Below are 23,501 nucleotides of genomic sequence, written 5' to 3'. Positions count from 1 at the left end.
CATGGACCTGACCTGCCTGTAAAACCTCCACCAGAAACTTTGGAGTCCACATCTTCTTCTACCGAAGCAGAAGCTAAAGAGGTAAGTGAAGACGAATGTTATCAACCAGAAAAAAGTTTAACGCCACAATAATTTACTGATTCACGCAAGTCGAACTGAACGATTTGGTAAGGGACTTAGGTCTTCCAAAGGTATGCTGCTGAAATTCTGGGATCCAGACTTCAAGCGAAGAATTTACTTGCTCCAGGTAATCATGACTCAGACCAGAGCAGTAAAGCAAAAGGCTCAAGCTAATGGGAGTGCTGTGGCTCAGGGGAGAACTGAGGGGGGCAGTTGCCCTCTGAATCACAGCCTTTTAAAATGCACTGCTTGCATGATGTTTGTGGAACAATCGGGTACAGGACATGATATTGCCATGGAGGATGTCTTTGTGTGTGCGCGATGCAAGGAGTGTAAGGAAATCAGGCGACAACTCAGCGTTGTTATGGGGCTATATGAGAGCTTGAACGACAGGGTGGATGCCCTCGAAGGATCTAAATTGAGGGGCCCATCAAGCTCTCAGCTGCCCACATCAACGCCACAGCTTGCACTTGGTCATCACGCAACACAGCGGCAACCCCTAAGGCAGAATGCGCTGGTCCCAAAGGAACTAGTAGTTGTTGGTGACTCTATTGTCAGGGAAACGGGAAACATCCTTTGTAAAAAGGATAGGTGGAACAGGACTAGGGTTTGTATGCCAGGGGCAAAGGTTGATGACGTTTAGAGCTGATATCATCTTTTAAGGGCACAAAGGGTGATGTAGTTGTACACGTTGGCACTAGTGATATTAGGAGTAGGAGACCGGGGGAATTACTTAAAAAAAAGAATTACTTAAAGTGTTGAAAAAAAAGCCGTGAATTAGGGTTGCATTTTAAAGTGTCTGCAATACTGCCCAGACACGATAGGAGGGAGTATATGATGAGAGCCTTGTCGATCAATTCGGCCCTGGAAAGATTGTGCAAGGCTCAAGGGGTAGAATTTTTTTCAGCCTGGTCTGTACTTGTTAACAGGAGAGATTGCTTCTACAGGGATGGGATACACTTAAATAGAAAGGGTGCAAGAATATTTGCTGATGCTATCGAGGCAGTGTTAGGTGGGTCGGAAAACTGCTAGCTTGGGGGATACAAGGACTAATAGATTAACAGTAGCCACTGGCAGAGGTGAAAGTGATTCTTGCACTGCTTCTATTGGAATGAGCAGCAGCCTGGAAAACAAGATGCAGGGTATTTCAGAGACTGCTGGGAGTCATTGCGGTACAAGTAAACACATGGGTTGTGTTAGGGTAGCTAAGAAAAAGAACAGGTGCATGTATACTTGCGTGTACACCAATGCTAGGAGTTTAGTAAATGAATTTGATGAATTTAAGGTATTGCTCAAAACATCAAAGGCAGATATCGTTGGGATATCAGAGACGTGGTGTCACACAGATATAAGGAACGCAGAACTGGAATTTGGAGAGTACAATGTGTACAGAAAGGATAGAAAGGGAGGAGGGGTTATGCTATTAGTTAAGAAATACATAAAATCCAAGGAAGTAAAGCCAGTGGACATCGCTGGACAGTGCAGTGTCGAGTCAGTTTCGTGTGACATAAGCATTGGAAGATCAAAATTGAGAGTAGGAGTGTGCTATAGGCCTAATGACTCTGATGAGTATAATAAGAAACTGTACAGGGAAATAGTGGGCCAGTAAATCAGAGAGTCTTATAATGGGGGATTTTAATTTCCCAGATATTGACTGGAATTTGGGGGCTGGTTACTCACACACTAGCAGGGTTTTTGTGGATTTATTGGATGATTGTTTTCTACATCAGCATGTTCGGGAGGCAACTAGAGGGATGAATACTCTTGATCTGATTATCAGTAGTGATTCTTCATGCATTAAGAATCTGCAGATAAAGGAACCACTAGGTGGCAGTGATCACAGTGTGCTGAAGTGGGATTTACTCAAAGCGGTAACTACCATCAGGGGTAAAGGGACGGGTTTTTGCTTTGGTAAAGGTGGCTACGGTGGTCTAAGACAGTATTTAAATTGTATACAGTGGGACCAACTGATGATGTTACCAAAAGCAAATTCAAATTGGGAAGCATTCAAAGAACTTATCTTGGAAGCTACTAGGCTTTACATACCAACTAAGAAATATTGTTCAAAGTTTAGGCCTAAATGGATGTCAGAAGAACTGATGAGGCATATGGCAGAGAACAAAAATGCATGGGATACATACAAATTAACACGTGATACAGAAGCCTATGATAGATATAAGTTGGTCTGTAACCAAGTTACAAAGGAGGTTAGGCAGGCGAAGGCTGATTAGGAGAAATCTTTGGCAAGGGATGCGAAGAAAAAGAGCAAAGAGTTCTTTACTTATGTAAACTCTAGAAAGAAGGGGATAAATCAGATTGGTCCACTGGATATCCATGGCTCAACTGTTGATGATCCTGCTCAGGTAGCTAACAAACTAAATGAATATTTTGCATCGACATTCACACATGAGGAGTTATTCAGCGAGGGGAATGCCAGAGGTGTATTCAACTCTGGCAGTAAGCTAGATAATCTTGTAATAACTGAAAGTAAAGTGGAAGAGAAATTGTTGAAGATAAACACAAGAATGGCACCTGGTGTGGATGGGGTCTATCCAGTTATATTAAAGGAGGCAGCAAAGGAAGTAAGCAAACGATTAGCCATAATTATGAGAGCTTCCTTGGACTCAGGGGGGGTACCCACAGACTGGAGATGTGCAAATGTGACCCCAATTCACAAAGGAGGATTAAACACTGACACAAGTAATTATAGACCTGTGAGTTTAACTTCTGTTCCAGGAAAATTAATGGAGGCACTGGTTAAAGAAGCACTGCAGGATCATCTAGACAAGACTTCAGTTGTAGCTCGGACACATCATCGTTTTTTTAAGAGGAAGTCTTGCCTGACCAATTTGATTGGATACTATGATGCAGTCACAAAAGAACTGGATGCAGGGAATAACTTTGATATTATATACTTGGATCTTAGAAAGGCTTTTGATACTGTTGCACATGGAAGACTGCTGCACAAATTGGAGCAGTGTGACATTGGAGGCAAATTGCTGCTATGGATAAAGGGGTGGTTGAGGGGGAGAACACAGATAGTGGTAATCAATGGACACTGCTCATCGTGGACTAATGTTATTAGTGGAATCCCTCAGGATTCAGTACTGGGTCCATTGTTGTTTTCTGTATTTATAAATGATATTTATGATGGTACATGAAGCTTAATGTCCAAGTTTGCAGACGATACGAAGGTTGCCAAGGTTGTCAAGGACACTATTGACATTATGCTGCTGCAACCGGATCTGGAAAGGTTGAGCAGATTGGCTGAGAGGTGGCAAATGAAGTTTAACATTGACAAATGTAAAGTACTACATATGGGAAACAGTAACCCCAGAGCAACATATCAACTCCGTGGTACTACACTGATAGTGGTATGAAGTTCTTTGAGCAGTGCAGACGGGCTGCAATAGTAGCTCATGGTGTCTTAACAATGATATACAGGAATTTTTCTAACAGGGATAAGGAGGTGATTGTTCCCTTGTATAAGGCCACACCTTGAGTACTGCATACAGGTCTAGAGGTCTCATTTCAAGAAGGATGTAGAGCTGCTGGAACGAGTACAGAGAAGGGCAACAAGGTTCGTGAATGGAACAAAGGGGTGCTCTTACGAAGAAAGGCTTAAGTTTTGCAAATTACAGTGTCTGGAGACTAGGCACCGGCGAGGTGATCTGATAGAGGTGTATAAAGCCTTGAATGGTTTGAACATGCTCAGTGCCGGTGGGATTCTTCCCCTTGCTCAGAATAATCACCTGAGAGGGCATAAATTCAAATTGAGGAAAGACAGATGTAGGATAGATGTGCGGAAATTTGTTTTTAGCCAGTAGGTAGTTGGTTTGTGGAACAGACTTCCATCCCTTGTTGTGGAAGTTGATAGCCTAAATAAATTTAAGGCTCAGCTGGAAAGGTATTTCGAACGAACGGAGGGGTGAAATGGGAGCGTGTTTTTTTTTTTTTTTTGGCTGATGCTGCATAAGCTTGCTTTCTTGCATCATATGCCTCTACTAATGCTAATGCTAAAGTTAGGCATAATGAAGTAATTTGTTAAAGAATTGAATAACGATGGTAACTGCTTTAAGTACTTTGCAGTAAATTTCCCGGTTTATCTGACGCAAAACTTAAGGAGGGTATCTTCATTGGTCCCCAAATTAGAAAATTGGTTTTTGACGGTCAGTTTGAAACTACTATGACAGACGTTAAAAGGCAAGCCGGATTGCTGTTAAAAGTGTAATGGAAAACTTTCTAGGAAATTATAAATCACAGGATTATGAGAAAATTGTTCAAAATATGCTCGAAAAGCTTCGCAATTTAGGTTGCAATATGAGCACCAAAATTCGCTTTTTGCATGCCCATCTTGATTTTTCCCCCGAAAATCTTGCACAGATGAGCGAAGATTATTATATTAGGGCCACCCGTACTCTCTTACATATACCCATATATGTATTTTGACTGTAAATTGCGTGTGTTCTCTGGTCGATTTGCCTGTTTTGCTGGACGAAAAAACTAAATTTCAACGCTCACTTCATTAGCTTGGCTGAGATTAAAAAGTTTTCTAAAGTTTTCATCAGAGTCAGAAACAGGGTCTTTCAAAGAAGACCTGGGGTACATAATTCTCCGTTGTGTTCATTCCCATCCTACCTTTATGGCAGTGTATTTGCCAGATCTTATATGCCAGAGCATATACACTGCTCTGCCACGAATATCCGGAACCCTCCCTCCCAATGTTGATAGTTAGTAACATCATGCTCAAGCACCCAAGCGTCAGCCACAGAATTTTTTATTTTTTTCAGAGTTAAAATTGAAAATAATTCCAAAGTAAACTGATATCCCTTCAAAAAAGTATATTGCTATCCCTTGTTGTGGCATGTTGCACCAATTCTACAGCGTCTTTTCAAGTTTTGGATGCAACAGTCCTCATAGACATTAGTGTAATTTTATCATGGATTATAGTAAATTCCCACTGAATTCCTGAATATTCAAATTAATCTTAACAACCACATTAAAAATACAAATGTATGACTGGATAAGGGACCAGGAATAATGAATAAATAAAAAAAATAATCAATAAAAATAAATAAATCGAATAAATCACAGTTCACCCATCCGAACCCTCCAAGAACCTGTCTAGTTCTCCCTTGAATTCATTCAACCCATCCACTTCCACGACAACAGATGGAAGCCTGTTCCAACCATCAACGACTCGCTGGCCGAAGGCAATCTTCCGCGCATCTATCTTGCAACCATCCTTCCACAACTTGAATTTATGCCTCCTCACGTGTGTAGTCTCAGCAAATGGAAGAATGCCATTAACATTCAGCTTACTCAATCCATCCATGGCCTTACACACCTCCATCAGATCACCGCGTAGGTGCCTAGTCTCGAGACGCTGCAATTTGCAGAACTGAAGCCTTTCTAGTTAAGAGCGCCCTTTGGTCGCTTCATCAATCTGGTTGTCCTTCTCTGCACCTGTTCCAACACATCTACATCCTTTCTAAAGTGAGGCTTCCAGACCTGTATACAATACTAAAGATGCGGCCTGACTTGATGCGACCTGATGCGGTCTCCTATTGTGGATAAAACCACTTCTTATCTTCAACATTATAATTAACTTTCACATTGGGAATAAAAGTTCAAGTAACTTCTCCAGTAACACTTGCTTCCCATCGATGTTGTTACATTTCCAATAACTTTGTAATAATCATTTCTTTTTCTTTTTTAACGTTTTCAAGAGAATAGACGTTTATCCCCAAAAAAACTAACCCTTTTCTTTTTCCTCAAGAAATAACAGAATGCTCAATAAACAACTACCAGATCTAACGCTTTACAGGTTATAGGAGGGGTACTGACATGCAGTACCCCTCCTATAACCCAGTATGGAGATCACTAAGCAATATATGAAACAAAATGGCTTTATGATCACTATTGACTCCACTAAACTCACCACTTAATACACTTGTTCCACTTGGATTAACTGATTTAGAATTTTTACCTTCAAATACTTTAAATCCAGTAACTTCTTACTTTGATCTGAGTGCAGTCTTGGAACCCTAGAAGAAGGTTGGGTGAAAGCGCCTATCTTCCCCTAATTTACCTTTACCCCTTAAAATCTTCCCAGTAAGCTTACTTTCCATTTACTGTAACATTGATGAGCCAAGCAACCAGAAACAACCAAAAGTAGAACCACAATCTTCTATTTTATGACAAAATAAAAAAAAGTCAGATTCAAGATTCAGATAACCTACCAGATTGGTTAGACAAGACCATACGCGCTCTTGGGTAGCACAATTAGTGGAATTGCTGTCCTCCACACGCCGTGCGGAAAAAACCTGAGTTCGGCTCCTGTGATGTGAGGAATTTTTATGGGCTTTTTTCACAACTTGGCTGAGTTAGTCGCTCTCAGAAGAGGGTAGCATGGTTTCTTTCTCCCGGAAACTCAGGTTTTTCATCCAGAAACAGAAAATGGACCACAGAACACGCGGAATTTTCACACAGTCTACGCAGTGCAAATATGGCTTTGGTCTCCTAAAACCTTACTCGAACAACAACAACAACAACTCCTATAGACCATGTTCCCAATTAGTGGACCTAAGATGGAACATGGAGACATTCTCGAGTAACATGTGACTTGAAAAAATTCTGATTTAGCAGTTAGTTTTCTATGAGAAAAATTACTTCGTACTAAGATACATAACTCCTCACAACAATTAACATAGTTTTTCCAGGGAGTTCTCTCACTATATGGAGTCAAAAAATCCCTCGAATTCCATAAAGATTTCATTGAGTAAAAAACTCTGGGATCGTCTTTCAGCATTGGGTGGCATCATCACCATGAACTGCTCCACTGGGTGCTTGTATACGCTGATGACTCTAATTATTATTACAAATTCTTTCCCCAAGATACTCCGTTCTCCAAAATCTTCGAATGGTTAATAAATTTATGAATTACGTTTCCTTCGAGCTGGTTAGCCAAGTTATATTTGCATCATACAATGTAGTTATCGAAGTGATCCATTCTGTCAACGAAAAATCGGACTGCGTCTTACCAAGCCTAAACCAGTTGCGTGAAGAGAAAAATATGAATTCATAATTCCACTGTTTTCTTTTTTGAACCTCTAGACTGCTAACCAACCTCAAATGGATCAAATTGCCGCACCCACGAAAGAAAACAGTACCGCTCGTGTTTGTTGACCTTGCTAGAAGGCAAACAACATACCACCATAGTTTTATTTATTGTTGTTTGGAAGGTGTTATTAAAAAAGGGTGTGTACACAAGAGTATAAAAGTGCGTTGGCTTCTTGCATATCCATGACAACTTCGGTTAGCATACCCCAATCGTCGCCATGAATACTTTGGTAAGTAGACTTTCTCCTACTCTCTGTTTCAAATAACTCTTCTCAAAGTCCGAAAAGATTTCTCTGTTATGGATTATGTTCTAAAGCATGTAATGTAATCCTTATAGTATTAAAACACCCTTAATTTAATTGATTTCAATTAGGAATTTTAACTGTAGTCTTGCTTTACCATTGCAGTTCGTTTTCGCTTTCTTGGCTGCCTGTGTGGCTATCGCCAATGCTGTAGGTGGCGCCCTTGTTGGAGGAGGTGACGCTGCAGTCGTCTACAGTGCCGACAACCAGAGGGCAGCAGGCTGGGGTGGTCTCGGCTATGGTGGCTGGGGAGCTGGTGGACTTGGCTATGGCGGATGGGGAGCCGGTGGACTTGGCTATGGAGGATGGGGATATGGTGGACTTGGTCATGGACTTGGCTACGGTGGCTGGGGATATGGAGGACTTGGTTATGGAGGTTGGGGCAAATGGTAAAGCACGTACCAAGTGAGTAACATTTATCGTTTTGCTTTAATATAAACATCCGAAACTGTGGAGTATTATTGTAAATAAACGCTGGATTTTATTTAAATAGATAGAATAGTTTAATTAAACCTGAATCTATTTCATCTCCATATCTTGATTTGTAATTCTTCATTTCTGTTTTTCTTTCAGACTAAAGATAATATACCTTATAAGCCATGAATCCCGGAACAGACCAAGACTAGAGGGCATCTAGCCTACAGAAAACCAACTGAGCTGTTTATTTTTTTTTCATTTGTAAATTATGTTTAAATAAATTATACAGAAATGATTTTGTTGTTCTTGTTTAATTATTCAAGATCTAATCATGTTCGATATTCATAATAATTATTGTAGATGGTAATCCAGTCTCCATGGTGATATCGAAGTTCCAGATACCTTTGGTAGAGTATTTCTTCTGATTATCATATCCTCTTGTTGCAGAAAAGAATGAAAAAAGCTTACATGCTTCAGTTGGGTTGAGTATTAAGAACGAGAGTGTAGGTAATTAAGGTAATGAGAGAACCTCATCATATGGTGTCAGTAAATTGTGAGTGTTATGAGGTTGGTTTGTCTAACGGGAGAAGAGGCTCTAGCCCGATTCTTTGCAGGGATCTCTTTTCATGTTACATTAGCTCTGAAGGTTTTATGGGCCATTTTGTGACGGTTGTGGCACCAGTTAGCTTCCATTTGCTGATCAGATCATCAATTATCACTCTAAGGATTATTATACTGCCCTGGAAATCTATTAGCACACACTGACTCTTAATAAGATGATTGGAATACACGTCAGCACCAGTCTAGTGCGCAGGACACTTCATGATATGGGTTAGAACAGTCCTGCAGTTGTCCACCTCTCACTAATCACCACCCGACACAATATGAGATCGATACGCTAGGTAGCAAGCCAACTTTTTCGCAGTTATGTACACAAAGAAGCTGAATCGCCCATAATTGATTAAGTTGAAAATTAATCCTCTCAAATGTAAAATGGAGGAAAACCTGATCACAACAGACCTCCACAAATCAAATTAATACGTCCTCATCAGTCTCAGAAATGGGGTCTTTCAAAGAAGACCAGAGGTATATAATACACTGCTGTGTTCATTCCCATCCTACCTTCAGTGCCAGAGCATATACACTGCCCTGCTCTGCCATGAATATCCGGACCTCCCTATGTTGATAATTGGTGACACATAAAATATTCCCACTGAATTCCTGAACATTCTAATGAATCTTAACAACCACGTTAAAAATATAAATGTATGATTTGGAATGAACTTATAAATATTAACACATAGGGACGTTTCCTCTACTGGATAAGTGACTAGGAAAGTTTTCTCAGCAAAGATTACATATCATCAGCCAAAAAAAAAAAATAATAATAATAATAAATAAAAATAAAAAATAATAATCAATAAAAAATGAAGAAATAAAATAAACTACAGTTCCCCCATTCATACTCTCCAAAAATCTGTCTAGTTCTCCCTTGAATTTATTCAACCAATCCACTTCGACAACAACAGATGGAAGCCTGTTCTAACCATCAACCATTCGCTGGCCGAAGGCAATCTTCCGCGCATCTATCTTGTAACCAACCTTCCTCAACTTGAATTTATGCCTCCTCACGTGTATAGTCTCAGCAAATGGAAGAATGCCATTAACATTCAGCTTACTCAATCCATTCATGGCCTTAAACCCCTCCATCAGATAACCCCGCAGGTGCCTAGTCTCGAGACGCCGCAATTTTCAGAACTGAAGCCTTTCTAGGTAAGAGCACCCTTTGGTCCCTTCATGAATCTGGCTGCCCTTCTCTGCACTCGTTCCAACACATCTACATCCTTTCTAAAGTGAGACCATACGCCCTCTTGTGCAGCACAGTTAGAAGAATTGCAGTCCTCCACAAGCTGACTGGAAAAACTTGAGTTCGAGTCCAGTCGATGATGGTAGGAATTTTCTAAGGCCTTTTTCACAACATGGCAGAGTTCGTCGGTCTCTGCGAGGATAGTATAGTTTTTTCTCCTGTAAACTTGGATTCTTCGTCCAGCAAACAGACAAACGACCTCACAACACAGGCAATTTACAGACAATATTCACGGAGCAATAATGGTCTTAGTCGCTGATGCTCCTAAAACCCTACTGATATAACAATAACAACTCCCCTTAAGAAATCCATGCTCTGACTCAGTATAACTGCATTTCTCTCCATATGGTTCCGCATTACTTCTTTTCCCAGTGACTCCATTATTTTCCCTGGACCAGATGGTGAGCTTACAGATCTGTAATTACTCATGTCGCCTTTTGATTTCCCCTTTATGAATTGGGGATACATTCGTATATGTCCAGTCAATAGGAACCACCCCTGAACAAAGATTCTCTCAAAATTATGGCTAAAGGTTTCCTTCCGTCTTTTTTGCCTATATCTCATCAACCGAGAGCCTTTTTCATGTTCAGCTTCAACAATTCCTCTTCTCTTTCTTTTCAGTTATCACAGTCATATAGCTCTCCATTGGAGTTTGATAAACTTCTGGCATCCCCTTCACTAAGGAATTTCTCATGTATGAATAGATGCAAAATACCTATTCAATTTGTCCATAAATTGAAGATGGTCATCAACAGTTAACGCGTAGACATCTAGTGACCACTGTGATTCAATCCCCTTCCTTCTACTGTTAATATAAGCATAGGAGTCCTTTCTGATTGTCTTTGCCAGAGACTTTTCATAATCTGCCTTAGCGTGCCTAACCTTCTTTGTGGCTTGATTACAGACTAATCTACCATAGGCTTCTCTCTCAGCTGATAATTTATATGCATTCCATCATATTTCTTCTCTGTCACAATCATTATCAATCCACTACAGGAGGGAAGCCTCCTAAAAGATTCATGTTGAGGGAATGGACCATAATATGCCATGCTGATCCAGTGCGGGTTGGCAGATCGACCGTATTTAGCAGCCAGGCGCTTGAACCTCGGTCTACTCAAAGAGGGTGTCCTACTGCACTCCCGCTCCTGACCACTCGGCTACGGAGATCTTTTTTTTTTTACCATCCATTTAGGTTGAACATTATTCCTTAGTTGGTATGAAAAGCCTAGTAGCTTCCAAGAGTAATTTCTTGAATGCTACCCATTTAGAATTTGCTGTTGGTAACATCATCAGTTGGTTGCACTGCATACAATTTAAAAACTGTCTGAGACCACCGTTGACACCCTTAAGAAAGCAAAAGCCTTTCCCTTTACCATTGACAGTAGTTATGCCTTTAATTAAATTCCACATTAGTACACCATGATCGCTGCCACCCAGTGACTCTTTTACCTTCAGGTTCTTAATGCATGAAGAATCACTGCCGATAACGAGATCAAGAGTATTGCTTCCTCCTGTTGCCTCTCTACCATGCTGCTGTAGAAAACCGTCATCCAAGAAATTCACAAAATCTTGTTGGTGTGTGAGTGACCAACCCACAAATTCCAGATACAAAAAAACTATTTGGTCATTAGGCGTATAACACACTCCTATTCTCAATTTTGTTTCCCCAGTGTTTATATCATACCAAACTGACTCAACATTGCACTCCTCACCCAAGTCAACTGGATGCACTGTCTTAGATTTAATATTCTTCTTAACGAAGAGCATAACCCCTCCACTCCACTCCACCTGTCCTGTTCTGTCTTTCCTATACTCCTCCCTATATTCAATGTCTCAGTGACTCCATGTCTCCTCTAGCCCTACAATGTCTGAATTTGATGGCTTTATCAGTACTTCAAATACATCAAATTTATTTACAATGCTGTTACCATCAGTGTACATGGACATGTTCTTACTCCTAGTTACCCTTACAGAGTCCATGTTCCATGATGACCCACAGCAGGGCCTGAAATCCCCCAACACCTTGCTTGGATAAAAATAACCGAAACTGGTGTTCTACCTCTATTCAGACATCTGTCTGAAGGTCATGGCCCATTAAACTTTAAATTGTTCCCTTTAGTCTTCATCACACGGATCTGTGTTCATGAGAAGCTCGTGAAGATTGGCAGCTCATACTTTATGATTGTATGTGCTCTTAGAATACGTTTAAGGAACAATGTTTTGGACTTCCAACTTGGCTATGAAGCATCACCTATAAATAACCAAACTGTATGCTCCACCTTCCAGAACTTTTCTTTGAGAGGCAACGATTATATGGAAGAACTATAACTGCCTATCTTTTGTTCCATCATGGACTATATTCAATGAAAATTATGTATATTGACTGACTTTTACTTGTTATTATTATCATGAAAGATCCCGTTTCTCTCCTAGAAAAAATCCAACATGGCAAGGTTCATATGGTCTCCTAAGAGCTGCCGGTAGACCTCACCAGTGAAACGTTGGTCCTTGCTCATCAAGGGTACTAGTTCTTGCCAAAAAAACATGCTCCATATTAAGAAACTAACGCCACCATTGGGTACTGTGCGCAATGGATCCATGGACTCTTGTTGCTTGCGCCACACACGAAGACGTCTGTCGGCGTATTGCACCAGGAATTTGGACTCAATGGACCAGCATACTCCTTCCCAGTCCTCCAGTGTTTCCTTATGTTTAATTGTTATAATCACTGTTGTAATAAAAAGCCAATCAAAACATTAAGTTTACTTATATGGTATTTGTATTTAAAATCAAATGCTGCCTTCATGTCAGCGCAGTGGATATACCCAACTTTTTAATCCTACGGAGGAGGAGCTATGAGATTTGAGACGCGTCTAAGATTTTTTGCTGGAGAAAACTCAGGTTTTCCTAATCGTACTTCCAAACATACCTGCAAAGCGACCTAGAAAACGTGCAGTTTACAAGGACGACCTTCTTCAGCTGTTAAAGAATAAAAGCATCCTGGCTACTTTCAAAAAATACGGTGGCCACGCCCTGTCTGAAGTTGAAAGGAGTCTCAATTAGAGTAATCTAATTCAGCTGCTTCAGTTAATTAATATTCCATGTTAATATTAATAGTTAATCACTCTATAATTGACTGACAATGATTAAAAACTTATCCTTAGGCTGCTTTGAGTATCAGAGTATTACACAGCCATCTACCGGTTGAGTGGACACTGAGTGCCAAAGGAGTGGACGTTTTTTACATATGCAGTTGAAAGATATTCGATTCATATAAACTTTTTATGGCGAAAGAAATTAATAAGAATTAAATCTAACAATTTAGGACACAGAGGAGTGGTAAATTATTCTAAAACTGAATTTGTTTTCGAGTCCCGCTGTTGATGGAGGAATTATTATTGGCAGACTAACTCAGCCATGTTTTTTACAACGTGGCTGAGTTAGTCAGTCTCGGGAGAAGGTAGTATGGTTTTTTCTCCTAAAAACTCGAGTTTTTCGTCCAGCAAACAGAAAATCGAACACAGAACACACGCAAATATTCATCAAATGTCTAGGCTGAAGAAACTTTTGAACGTTTATATAATACACTTATTTGAAAAATTTCAGCCAAGAAGTCCTGGGCTCTCGTCCAATGTAGCCCTCGTGGGTGGCACAGTTGGTAGGATTGCAGACCCCCAACACATGGTACAAAATATCTGAGTTCAAATCCCGTTGATGACAGGAGGAATTTTTATGGGCTTTTTTCACAACGTGGCCGAGTTAATCGGTCTGAGGTGAGAGGAGCAAGGTTTTTTCTCCCGGAAACTAGGGTTTCTCGTCCAGCAAACAGAAAATCGACCCTCAGAGCACATGGAATTTACAGACAATATACACGGAGAAAAATGGCCTTAGTCGCTGATGCTCCAAAAGCCCTACACTCACTGACCAGAAATATTAGAAACCTCTACTCAATATCTAGCAAGGCGACCGTTATTCCGAATTACAAACCATATGAATCATCTTATGGATTGCACTGTGGGAATCTAGTGCAGATTGGACCATCCTTCCACCAAGATATTTATCAACGGCTGTATTGTGGTTAGGAGAGAAATGCGAAGCCGAACTGCCCTTTCCAGCACATCCCAGACATTCACAATTGGATTCAGATCTGGAAAATTAGGCGGCGAAGGTAGACGAGGGAAGTCCTGGTAAATATTCATTGAAACAATTGAGAAAAGATCTTTGCACGGTAGATAGCGTTGTCGTCTTGAAAGAATCCATCTCAATCCGGGTAAAAATGAAACATTGCAGGTTAAACTTAGTCGGATAAGACAAAACAAGATATCCGTTGGAGGTACCATGACCATCTATTGGTATTTGCATACCGTATGTTTAAATATCTGTTGACGCCAATAGAAAAGGGTTTCTAATTTTTTGGTCAGTGGCATGTAGCTGCTGATACATACCTTTGATCTCGAGGAAAGAGTTTGGAAAATGCTGAAGAAACCTAGAGCATTGATATGAACTTGATATGAATTGTGAAGGGATCAAATTACTTTGCAAGCGTAATTATTTTTGAAAATACGAAGACATATCACCTAGGATTAATCTGAACAAATCTTAATAACTCAAACCGGTTAGGAGTAATTAAGTAAACAGAAAACATGAACTGATAATTCAACTATTTGTGAACCACCTTTCAAAATGCCACACCCCCAGAAGAAAACGGTAAAGTCTACCATTGCTAACCTTGCTAGAAGGCGAACAACATACCACCACATCTATATTTCTTTATTATTTTTCGAAAAGGGGCTTAAAAAAGGGGTTGATGAAGGTATAAAAGTGTCTTGATCCACTGCATATCCATGAGAACTTCGGTTAGCATATCCTCGCCATGAATACCTTGGTAAGTAGACTTTTTTCTCCTTATCTCTTTGTGTAATATGATAGTATTAAGTATAAATTGTGATTCCTTTTAACAAACATTTAAAACTCTATCACGTGGTGGTTGGGAAGAGTGTTTTTAACTTCCTTAAAATCTAAATGTCTGCCATTTCTTTTGCAGTTCGTTTTCGCTTTCTTGGCTGCCTGTGTGGCTATTGCCAATGCTGTAGGTGGCGCCCTTGTTGGAGCAGGTGATGCTGCAGTCGTGTACAGCGCCGACAACCAGAGGGCAGCAGGATGGGGACTTGGTGGACTTGGCTATGGAGGTTGGGGACTTGGTGGACTTGGCTACGGTGGCTGGGGATATGCTGGTCTTGGTCATGGACTTGGCTACGGCGGTTGGGGATATGGAGGACTTGGTTATGGAGGTTGGGGACTTGGTATGGGCAAATGGTAAAATCCATCTCTGGTGAGTAAAAGTTATCTTACTGATTTTTGAACTATCAAATGGTTCCTTTAATGACATGCAATAATTTTGTATTACTGATAGCACTTTTGTCTTTTAATCATATTTTTTAGAAGACCCTGAAAGCGATCCTGGATTGAACGATCACTAGGTGGCATCTAGCCAAACGAAAACCAACTCAGCTATTTTTTTTGTTGTTGTTGAAAATTAAGTCTAAATAAATTATATAGAAAGCATCTCGTGTTTGTCTAATTTTACAAGATAAACTCCACAAAGTCTCAGATATATAAGTGAAATCGAAAATTATCAGTGGATCCATGTTCTACAATCATAATTTGTCTCCAATTATATTGATGACAGGACTGGTTCCTAGATTTCAGGTGGCCTGGGAGAAAAATTAATAAGGGATACACGATCCCCTTCTATTTGGAATTTAGCCATTTTCATTGGGAATCCAAGTCCAGGGACCATGCTGCATTTCAGAAGTTTCGCCTTCCCCTCAGGATTGGTCTTGGTTGATCAATGTCAATCCATTGTAAATTTAATGTTCTTATTAAAATTTTAATTAATTAATTCAATATGAGATGATACGTGGTATTCCAAAATAAATATTAATAATTAAAAAAGATCATCTGTGAACCATCTGTGAACCATCTATAATGTTATCTTCGTTTATTGGAAGTTAAAAGAAATTAATAGGAAAAAGATCGAATCGGTAATTAGAAACAATCCTTTCATCCAGAAAACAGCAAACCGACAACAGAACACACGCAATATACATATTATACATGGATCGCTACTTGATTTAGGTGTGGTCGAATACCAAAGCAGCTAAGGCTATGAGGCATCAGTCGGTTTGTGTTTGCTTGACAAAAACTCCAGTTTCGGGGAGAAAAACCATGCATCCTTCATCTGATTCCTACCAGATTTCCACCTGGTGTTGGATCTCGATGATTCTAATCATTGTTCAATTCTAAAAGGCGTTAAACCCCTATAACAACAACCTTGTTTTGATCTCTTGCTAATACATGTTCCTATGACGATGTGATGGGACATTTCAAAGGTCTTTTTGAAAATATGAACTCGGACAGTTTGAAGATTTATCTACCAAGAAATCCATATTCTTGGCATCACTTGCTCACCTGAGCAGTTCATGAGACATATTCGTGGGCAATAGGTTATCTGTTCAACTTAAAACACCACTACCACACTAATTGGCGTATAAAACAGCCCTTGAGATTGTAAATGGCTGCGTAGTGATCCTGTTTAACCATCTCAGCCTCCAGTACTCTAAACCCAGGACAGCCTTGATGGTAGCATTTGGGGCAGAAGACCAAATCTGAAATGCGTAGAGAGGGATGGGGATGATGCATCTTAAAATATATTGTTTAACAAGGTCAGGGTTCCTGATACCTACCAGTTCTTGTCTGGAGGTCCATAGAGCTGAGTAAGTTTTCTTCTTTACATGTCCGAAATGGGGTGTGAAGTTTAGGTTTTTGTCCCATTTCAGACCAAGATCAATATGCGTCCTGACTTTTTTGACCACGCTGCCATTCACGCGTATTGATATGTGGTTCTTTATTACCTTGTTGGTGAAAACCATTTGTGCTGGCTTGTGTTCGTTTAATCAGAGCCCCATGCAACTAAGGTGTTCTTGCAATTCTGCAATTTTGGAGTTTGCTCCGTTGTTGCGTTGTAAGGATGAGTTTTAGTCGTTCGAGGTGATGAAAAATTTCAAGTTATCGACAAATTGTTTTTGATTTTGGGTCAGGAAAGGATGCAGTGCTGTTGCAGAGAGTAGCAGAGAAGGACACCACCTTGTGGGACTCCCCTGTTGACTTGGAAGGTCTCTTTGGAAATTCTATTTATGGCAGTGATATGTCTCTCCTTCAAAGAACTCGTTATTATTGCTAATACGTGCCCAGTTATATGGAAATATTCCTCCAAGATGACAGTAATAGCCGAGATGGAAATACTGTCGAAAGCGGATGCAATGTCTCAGAAGACAATATTTAATTGCTGTCTGAAGTTAAGGGCGTGTTGGATTCGAAATAGTCTCCATAAGATTCGTGGTAGTAGATCTTTGTAGGATCACTGAATGAAGGTACTCCGGTCTATGCCCGAAGCAGTGATGGTATTTAAAATGGATTTCACATCAGTGTTGTTTTCCCACCTCCAGTTCTCTTTTTGTCTACAAGTTTGACTTCTTAATTTGAATTGGATTGAGAGAGGGATGTGATCAAAAGAGAAGCGAGTCGTACTGTCAGTTAATGTGATGTCTAGAGTATTGTAGTACATCAGGTCAAGGCACTGTGTGCGTCTTGTAGGAGGCGTTTCAAGTTGTTTCATCGAGAGGGGTTCCATAGTATCATCCAATTCGCTCTTTGAATCTTTGTGCTTAAGAAAGGCATGTTCAACTCTCCCATCACGATAGATTCTACAATTGGGTTTAAGTTTGCAACGAGCCAAGTAAGGAGTTCATTTCTAGCTTCGCTGTCATGGTTGGGTGGAAGGTATGTCCGTATGGCATGTTGTTGCTGATGGGCATTTTGGTGAGGGGGCTCCTTTTTAATGGAATTTTGATGAGCCGATTTTGTCGACAGATAAACAACCTGAGCAAAAGTAGGTTTCTGATTCAGGTTTGCTTCTGATGGAGGGGTTGGTTTCTTTTTTATTGCAATCTTGGTTTGCAGAAGAAGTAGAGCTGGGGACAGCGGTCGCTAGACCGTTTTCCGACCTGTGCATTTGTGCATACCTTTTATTGGAAGATTGAGTTTTTGAATTATCAAAAATTTGAGGTTGGTGACTGCTCTTTGTAGGGATCAGCATCTTGCAACTCTGCCCTACCTTTGAGGGTAGTCGTCCGTTGTGATTTAATGACCCGATTCATTCAGCAATAGAATGTTGCTGAATATACTCCATCGATTCAATTGGGCAGTCGCTCTCCATCACCTCACTATCGTCGAATGCTTCCCAGTTTATTGTAATGTTGTACAACGTACATCGGACAACGGAAATGTACCCCACTTGTCAGGGCTCCATGGCACCAATTTGCATAATGTGTGGTTCTGTAAGATGGTAGATATATTTCTATTGGATACCCGGATTTTGCATGCCAGGTTGCCTATTATATCCAATATTCGCCTTCAGCAGCATTGTCACAATAAAATATTCATAAAAAACATATTGTTCTGTTAATTTTTTTCGAGTAGCGTAGATCTTGCAATGTTGGATACGTATGCCATCATATGATGAAACAAATATGACAAACAAGATGTAAACCTCGACTTATTTTTATTTTTAAATAATTTACAGATAGAAATGGACAATTAGGGTTTCCCACGTCAACTCGAACTGCAGTGCCTCCTAGTGGATACCAGGTAAAACTTCGATATTTTCATACACTTCTCTGAAGAAAAGGAAAATCTTGCCTGGAAGTAAAAGAATACCATCGATAAGAAATCAAGAAATCAGAAATAAAATTCCCTCGCTATTAAAATTCATTGATATTTTAAGATCTTTAAATACCACTTACTTTTTCTAAGTTCAGTACTTGTAGCCAAGACCATATCCAAGTCCATAACCCCCGTAACCAAGAACTCCATGACCTAGCCCATAACCTCCATAGCCAAGTCCATAACCTCCATAGCCAAGACCTTTGTAACCAATTCCATATCCACCATATCCCAACCCACCATAGCCAGCTCCACCATATCCCCAGCCACCGTAGCCAGCTCCACCATATCCCCAGCCACCATAGCCAAGTCCACCATATGGTGCTGCCCTCTGGTTGTCTACACTGTAAACAACAGCTGCATCACCCTTGGCTACAACAGCCCCAGCGATTCCATGCGCAACAGCTGCACAGGCAGCAAGAAAAACAACAGCAATCTGAAAAAATAATAAATAAATAAAACATAAATAAAATACAAATATAAAACGATACTTTCACATTCAGAAATCGCTTCATATCATTCAGACACTTCTAACTCACCCCTTAAGTTATATTTAAATATCAGACTGCCTGTTAGAAAATCTCAGTAGATACCTGAGATCAAAGAACAATAAAATCGAATGATTGGAGATAAATCCTGTTTTACAGTTACAGACAAGCTTGAAGAAATTCATACTTACCATGGTATTCATTGTGAGGGTGTACTACACTAGCACTTCGTTGAATATCAGTTGATCAAGTCCCTTTTATACATCTCCTGTAGCCCTCCCTCTCCCGGATTTTTTCAGCCCTAATGTCATGTTGCGATGTCATGGACACCCGCGGGAACGCTATCCGATTGATAAAAGTGTGACAGGGTCGGACGGCCGGTTTTAAAAGGGGGCTTTCGCTTTGTAGTCAGTTGTTTACACAGTAATTTGAAACACATTGCTCAAAAAACTAATCTGAAGGTTGTTGGTACAATGCGCTGACTTCTACTCATGGCAAACTCATATCTGTCTCTGGGTTTTATGGCATTCCACTCTTTTCGGAACAATAAGGTTACGTGTAAGGCGATCAGTTGATTTCTGATATGGCTAATTGCTGAAGGCCGAAACCTTGGAACAATGCTAAACAGAGGTCTACAAGTTGCAGATTTGAACCACAAAAGGATTAATATTAGAAATATGGCAGGGTACGAGGGGCGTTCAAGAATTTTATCTATCTATCTATGAAGGAAATGAGATAGAGGCAAAAATCTGTGTTTATTTTTCAATGTAATTCCCCTGAACTTCAATACATTTGTTCCACTTGGTTGGCAATGAGGAAATACCAGACAAATGAAATTCTTGGTCCTGTCCATGAAAGAATGCAGAAACCGCAGATTTCAGTTCATTATCATCAGCAAAGCAACGTCCACGTACGTTTTTCTTAAGGTGTCGAAACAGGAAATAGTCACTATGGGCTAGATCCAGACTGTAAGGTGGATGGGCAAGTTCTTTAAAGTCACAGTCTCTCAAAGCAGCAGCAACAACTTGTGACCTGTGCACTGATGCGTTGTTGTGAATAAGCAGCACATCTCTGGAAATTTTTCCACGGCGTTTTTCCTTTATGATTTTCTTTAGGTTGTACAGCATGGATGCACATGATTCCCCAGTGACTCTCTGCTTGTGTTCCAAGTATTGAATGTACAAAATTCTTTCAGCGTTCCAAAAAAAAAAAAAAGGTTGGGTCACAAATGTTTTGGGTGAGGGAGAACCCTTGTGTTTCTATTGCCTTCGTTCTTGCTTGCTCTCAGAATCCCAGTGATGGACACATGTTTCATCACCCTTAACAAATCTGGAGATGGAAGTTTCACAGGATCCCTTCCATAAAGCTCTAAATTCTCCGCACAGCACCGTCCTCTAAATTGCTTCTGCACAGGGGTCAGAAATCAGAAACCTTGCACTGACATTAGTCATTCCCAAATGTTCATGGAGGATGGTTATAACTATTCCCTTAGATATGTCACATTCCATAGAGATTTGGAACACCTTTAAACGTCTGTAATTCAGCACAAGGGTTTTCACAGCTTGGCACATTTCTGGAGTGGTCACTGTCTCAGGCCTTCCTGGACGTGAATAATCTTAGATGATCGACGTCCAGTGGGATCAAAATTAGTATGATTCATGTTGAGACATGTAGGAACATGATAAATCATGAATCATTAAAATATAACTATGGGAAGAACCTTAGGTAGATAACTTATTGAACGCCGCTCGTGCATTATTAAATAGATTCTGGATTAAGTTTCTGGATTGAGTCAGTTTAAAGAAAATCAGAAATGCTCACCTTATGTTCAATCACTAAATACAATGGCAAAGGTTTGAACAACACAACCTCCCTAGCACAACTACGTGCGAACGACCTATATATCTACATGACTTGTAGAGGGAAGCAATTATCCAGTTTATCCTAAAAGATTTGATCTACATGCAATGAATTGAGTCCTGGAACTTAACTACCGAACTTTGTTCTTTGAAAATTGAAGCCAAAAATGATATTAGTTATTGGGTAGCTTGATGCAATGGTATGAAACATTAGAAACCTTATCATTTGCTCACTAATCGTATAATTATACAATTGAAGATTCTACAAGTGGTATTGTTTGGACAATGTAATTCTGTTTGTTGAAAAACTTCTAAAAATTGATAACAATAAACCTTTCACAAGAATGAACTTCAAGGGAAATAAACTCGAATTTGTGAACCGTCCACAGATGGCTGAGCTACAATCTGAAGAAATTCGCTCAGCTGTCAACATCCTCCTAAATTCTCCAGAGGACCAGTCTGAAAGACAAAATATAATTTGCAACATCCGCAACGTACTGGATTTGTACTGCAGGTGGAAATATGAAGTTGGAAGTGATTTTAATCGTAGAAAAAATATAGATAGCTGGACATTTGAAAGGAATGTGGTCTATTCTGTAGCTAAGGTTTGCTTCTGGAAGGATATTTGCGATATTGATCTAGTGACAGAGGCCATAGTTTGTATGAAGGAATTTGATCACTATTGGGAGCTTCAAGAACAAGAAATTGCTTATCCCACTGAGGTATTTGATTTATGGACTTGGCCTGGGAATGACATTCCTGGCAATAGAGAAAAAAAGGAGACTCCTCTGGCTTACTTCCTTCGTATTGCCAATTTGAGTAAGTTAGTGTTGGATGACCACAAACGGTTTGTCGATTCATTCTGCGAAAGAAACGTTGTGTTCAATTCTATCTGGGATGATCAATCCGACTTAGTGTGCCTAGTATTGCGATATGGGGCCAAAGTAATAGTAGAAGAAGTTCAAAGTTGGTCAGAGAGTGTAGAAGTTCATATATCAAAATGTATTTTGTTTTGGTTTAAAAGATTTAGATGGATTGAAGATCAAAACATCCCCGCAATATTTTTCGATGACATTTTTGGATTTCTGTCTCGCGTGGAAGAAATAGAAGTTAGAAATTTCTTCAAGATTCTCCAATGTGCTCAACTTTTGCTTCGCGTTTCCCCTCAACTCCCTCTAGGGTCTTTGCAAAGTGTCATAAACCACCAAATGATGACGCCGAGAGAATGGGAATTTGCCACCTGGAAATTCGACTTCAACGCCAAACAGTTCCTGGAGACGACAGCCCCATACTTTCCTCTGTTGAAACAGCGATATTTGAATCCGGCTGAGCTTACCCATCTTTGCAGATGTAAAATCAGAAGCTGTCTTTACGATAATTGGAAACTGCCGGATGGAATCCAAAGACTTCCACTTCCATTGAATTTTCGTAACTATATTGATCTTCAGTCTGACTTTGTTGAAAATAGGATGCGAGGATAAGTACCTGGCTTCATATTAATTGATTCTCATTGTCCATTTTTCTTGTTTAAAATTATTTTCTGAATCAATAAATAGTAAAGCGTTGAGTGTTTTTTTTTTAATTTTTAAAAGTAACAATTTGAATTTTAGTCCAATAAGATCTACTAACTCAGCCACAGGTATACGAGCTTTCATTAAAAGCGCTCATAAAAGTTCATATCTCCTTATGAGGACATATGAACCCTACCATTTTGAAGGCATACCGAAAAAACCAGCAGTTGGGAAAACTCTTTTGCCAAACTTTATGGCCATTGAGTATATATCTCTTGTGTGAAGAATATGTTCTGGGTACACTGGAAGCACATTGTAATTGGACCACCGATCCACAGACTTAGTTTTCTGATGTGTTTAAGGAATTTTGATGGCTAAGACCTACCACCTGTCCAGACGTGTGCAGAAATGGTTGTGGAGCGTTAAAGAACTGTAAAGAATTCATCCTACTCCTGTGAACTCTTATAATTCACCTGATTTAAATCCCACAAATTATCTATGGGATGAGGTCGAACAGGCTACCAGACTTGTAGATCCATCATCTTCCACTGGAGAACAGTTGTGGGACAGTTCAAGCGTCTCTTAATAGCTATACCACCACGTATAAAAGCCATTCTATAAGCAAATGTTGATCCGACTGGATATCAGGTAGGTGGCCTTATTTCAATGTCCTTACAGGGTACTGTAATGGCCTTCGCGGTAGAAGAGTAGTCAAGAGCACCGGTCAACGACTTTGGGTGGAAAAGCCTGAGATCGAATTCGGTCGATGAAGCGAGTAATTTTTATGGAATTATTTTTAACAATATGGCCGAGATAGCCGGTCTCAGGGTTTAACTCAGGAAAAACTGAAGTTTGTTTCCCCAAACACGCAAACCGACACAATGTACCGACCAATAATACTTGTATACAAATCTTAAATCGATTTCACCACGGAATTTTGTTCCTGCATCTGGGAAAAATGCCCCCATAACCTCCCTCAGGCTTCTAGACTCCATTCAAAAGAGAGCAGTTAGTTTAATCAATGATCCATG

General features: G+C 40.0%; 2 long non-coding RNA genes across 2 annotated transcripts; both read left to right on the top strand.

Annotated features, from left to right (window-relative positions):
• The first annotated feature begins 7,416 nt into the window (after nucleotides 1-7,416).
• LOC150082502 (uncharacterized) lies at nucleotides 7,417-7,945 on the top strand. The gene is made up of 2 exons (XR_016547225.1): nucleotides 7,417-7,472; nucleotides 7,650-7,945. It is a non-coding gene; the product is annotated as an uncharacterized LOC150082502 (long non-coding RNA).
• Nucleotides 7,946-14,689: 6,744 nt separating this feature from the next.
• Nucleotides 14,690-15,320, top strand: LOC150082501 (uncharacterized). Its single transcript, XR_016547188.1, has 3 exons — nucleotides 14,690-14,713; nucleotides 14,873-15,160; nucleotides 15,271-15,320. It is a non-coding gene; the product is annotated as an uncharacterized LOC150082501 (long non-coding RNA).
• The last annotated feature ends 8,181 nt before the right edge of the window (nucleotides 15,321-23,501 follow it).

This window comes from Mastigoproctus giganteus, chromosome 7 (assembly GCF_048544385.1).
Source record: "Mastigoproctus giganteus isolate SK-2022 chromosome 7, ASM4854438v1, whole genome shotgun sequence".
Classification (NCBI taxonomy): domain Eukaryota; kingdom Metazoa; phylum Arthropoda; class Arachnida; order Uropygi; family Thelyphonidae; genus Mastigoproctus; species Mastigoproctus giganteus.
This window is presented reverse-complemented; position numbering and strand designations above follow the sequence as displayed.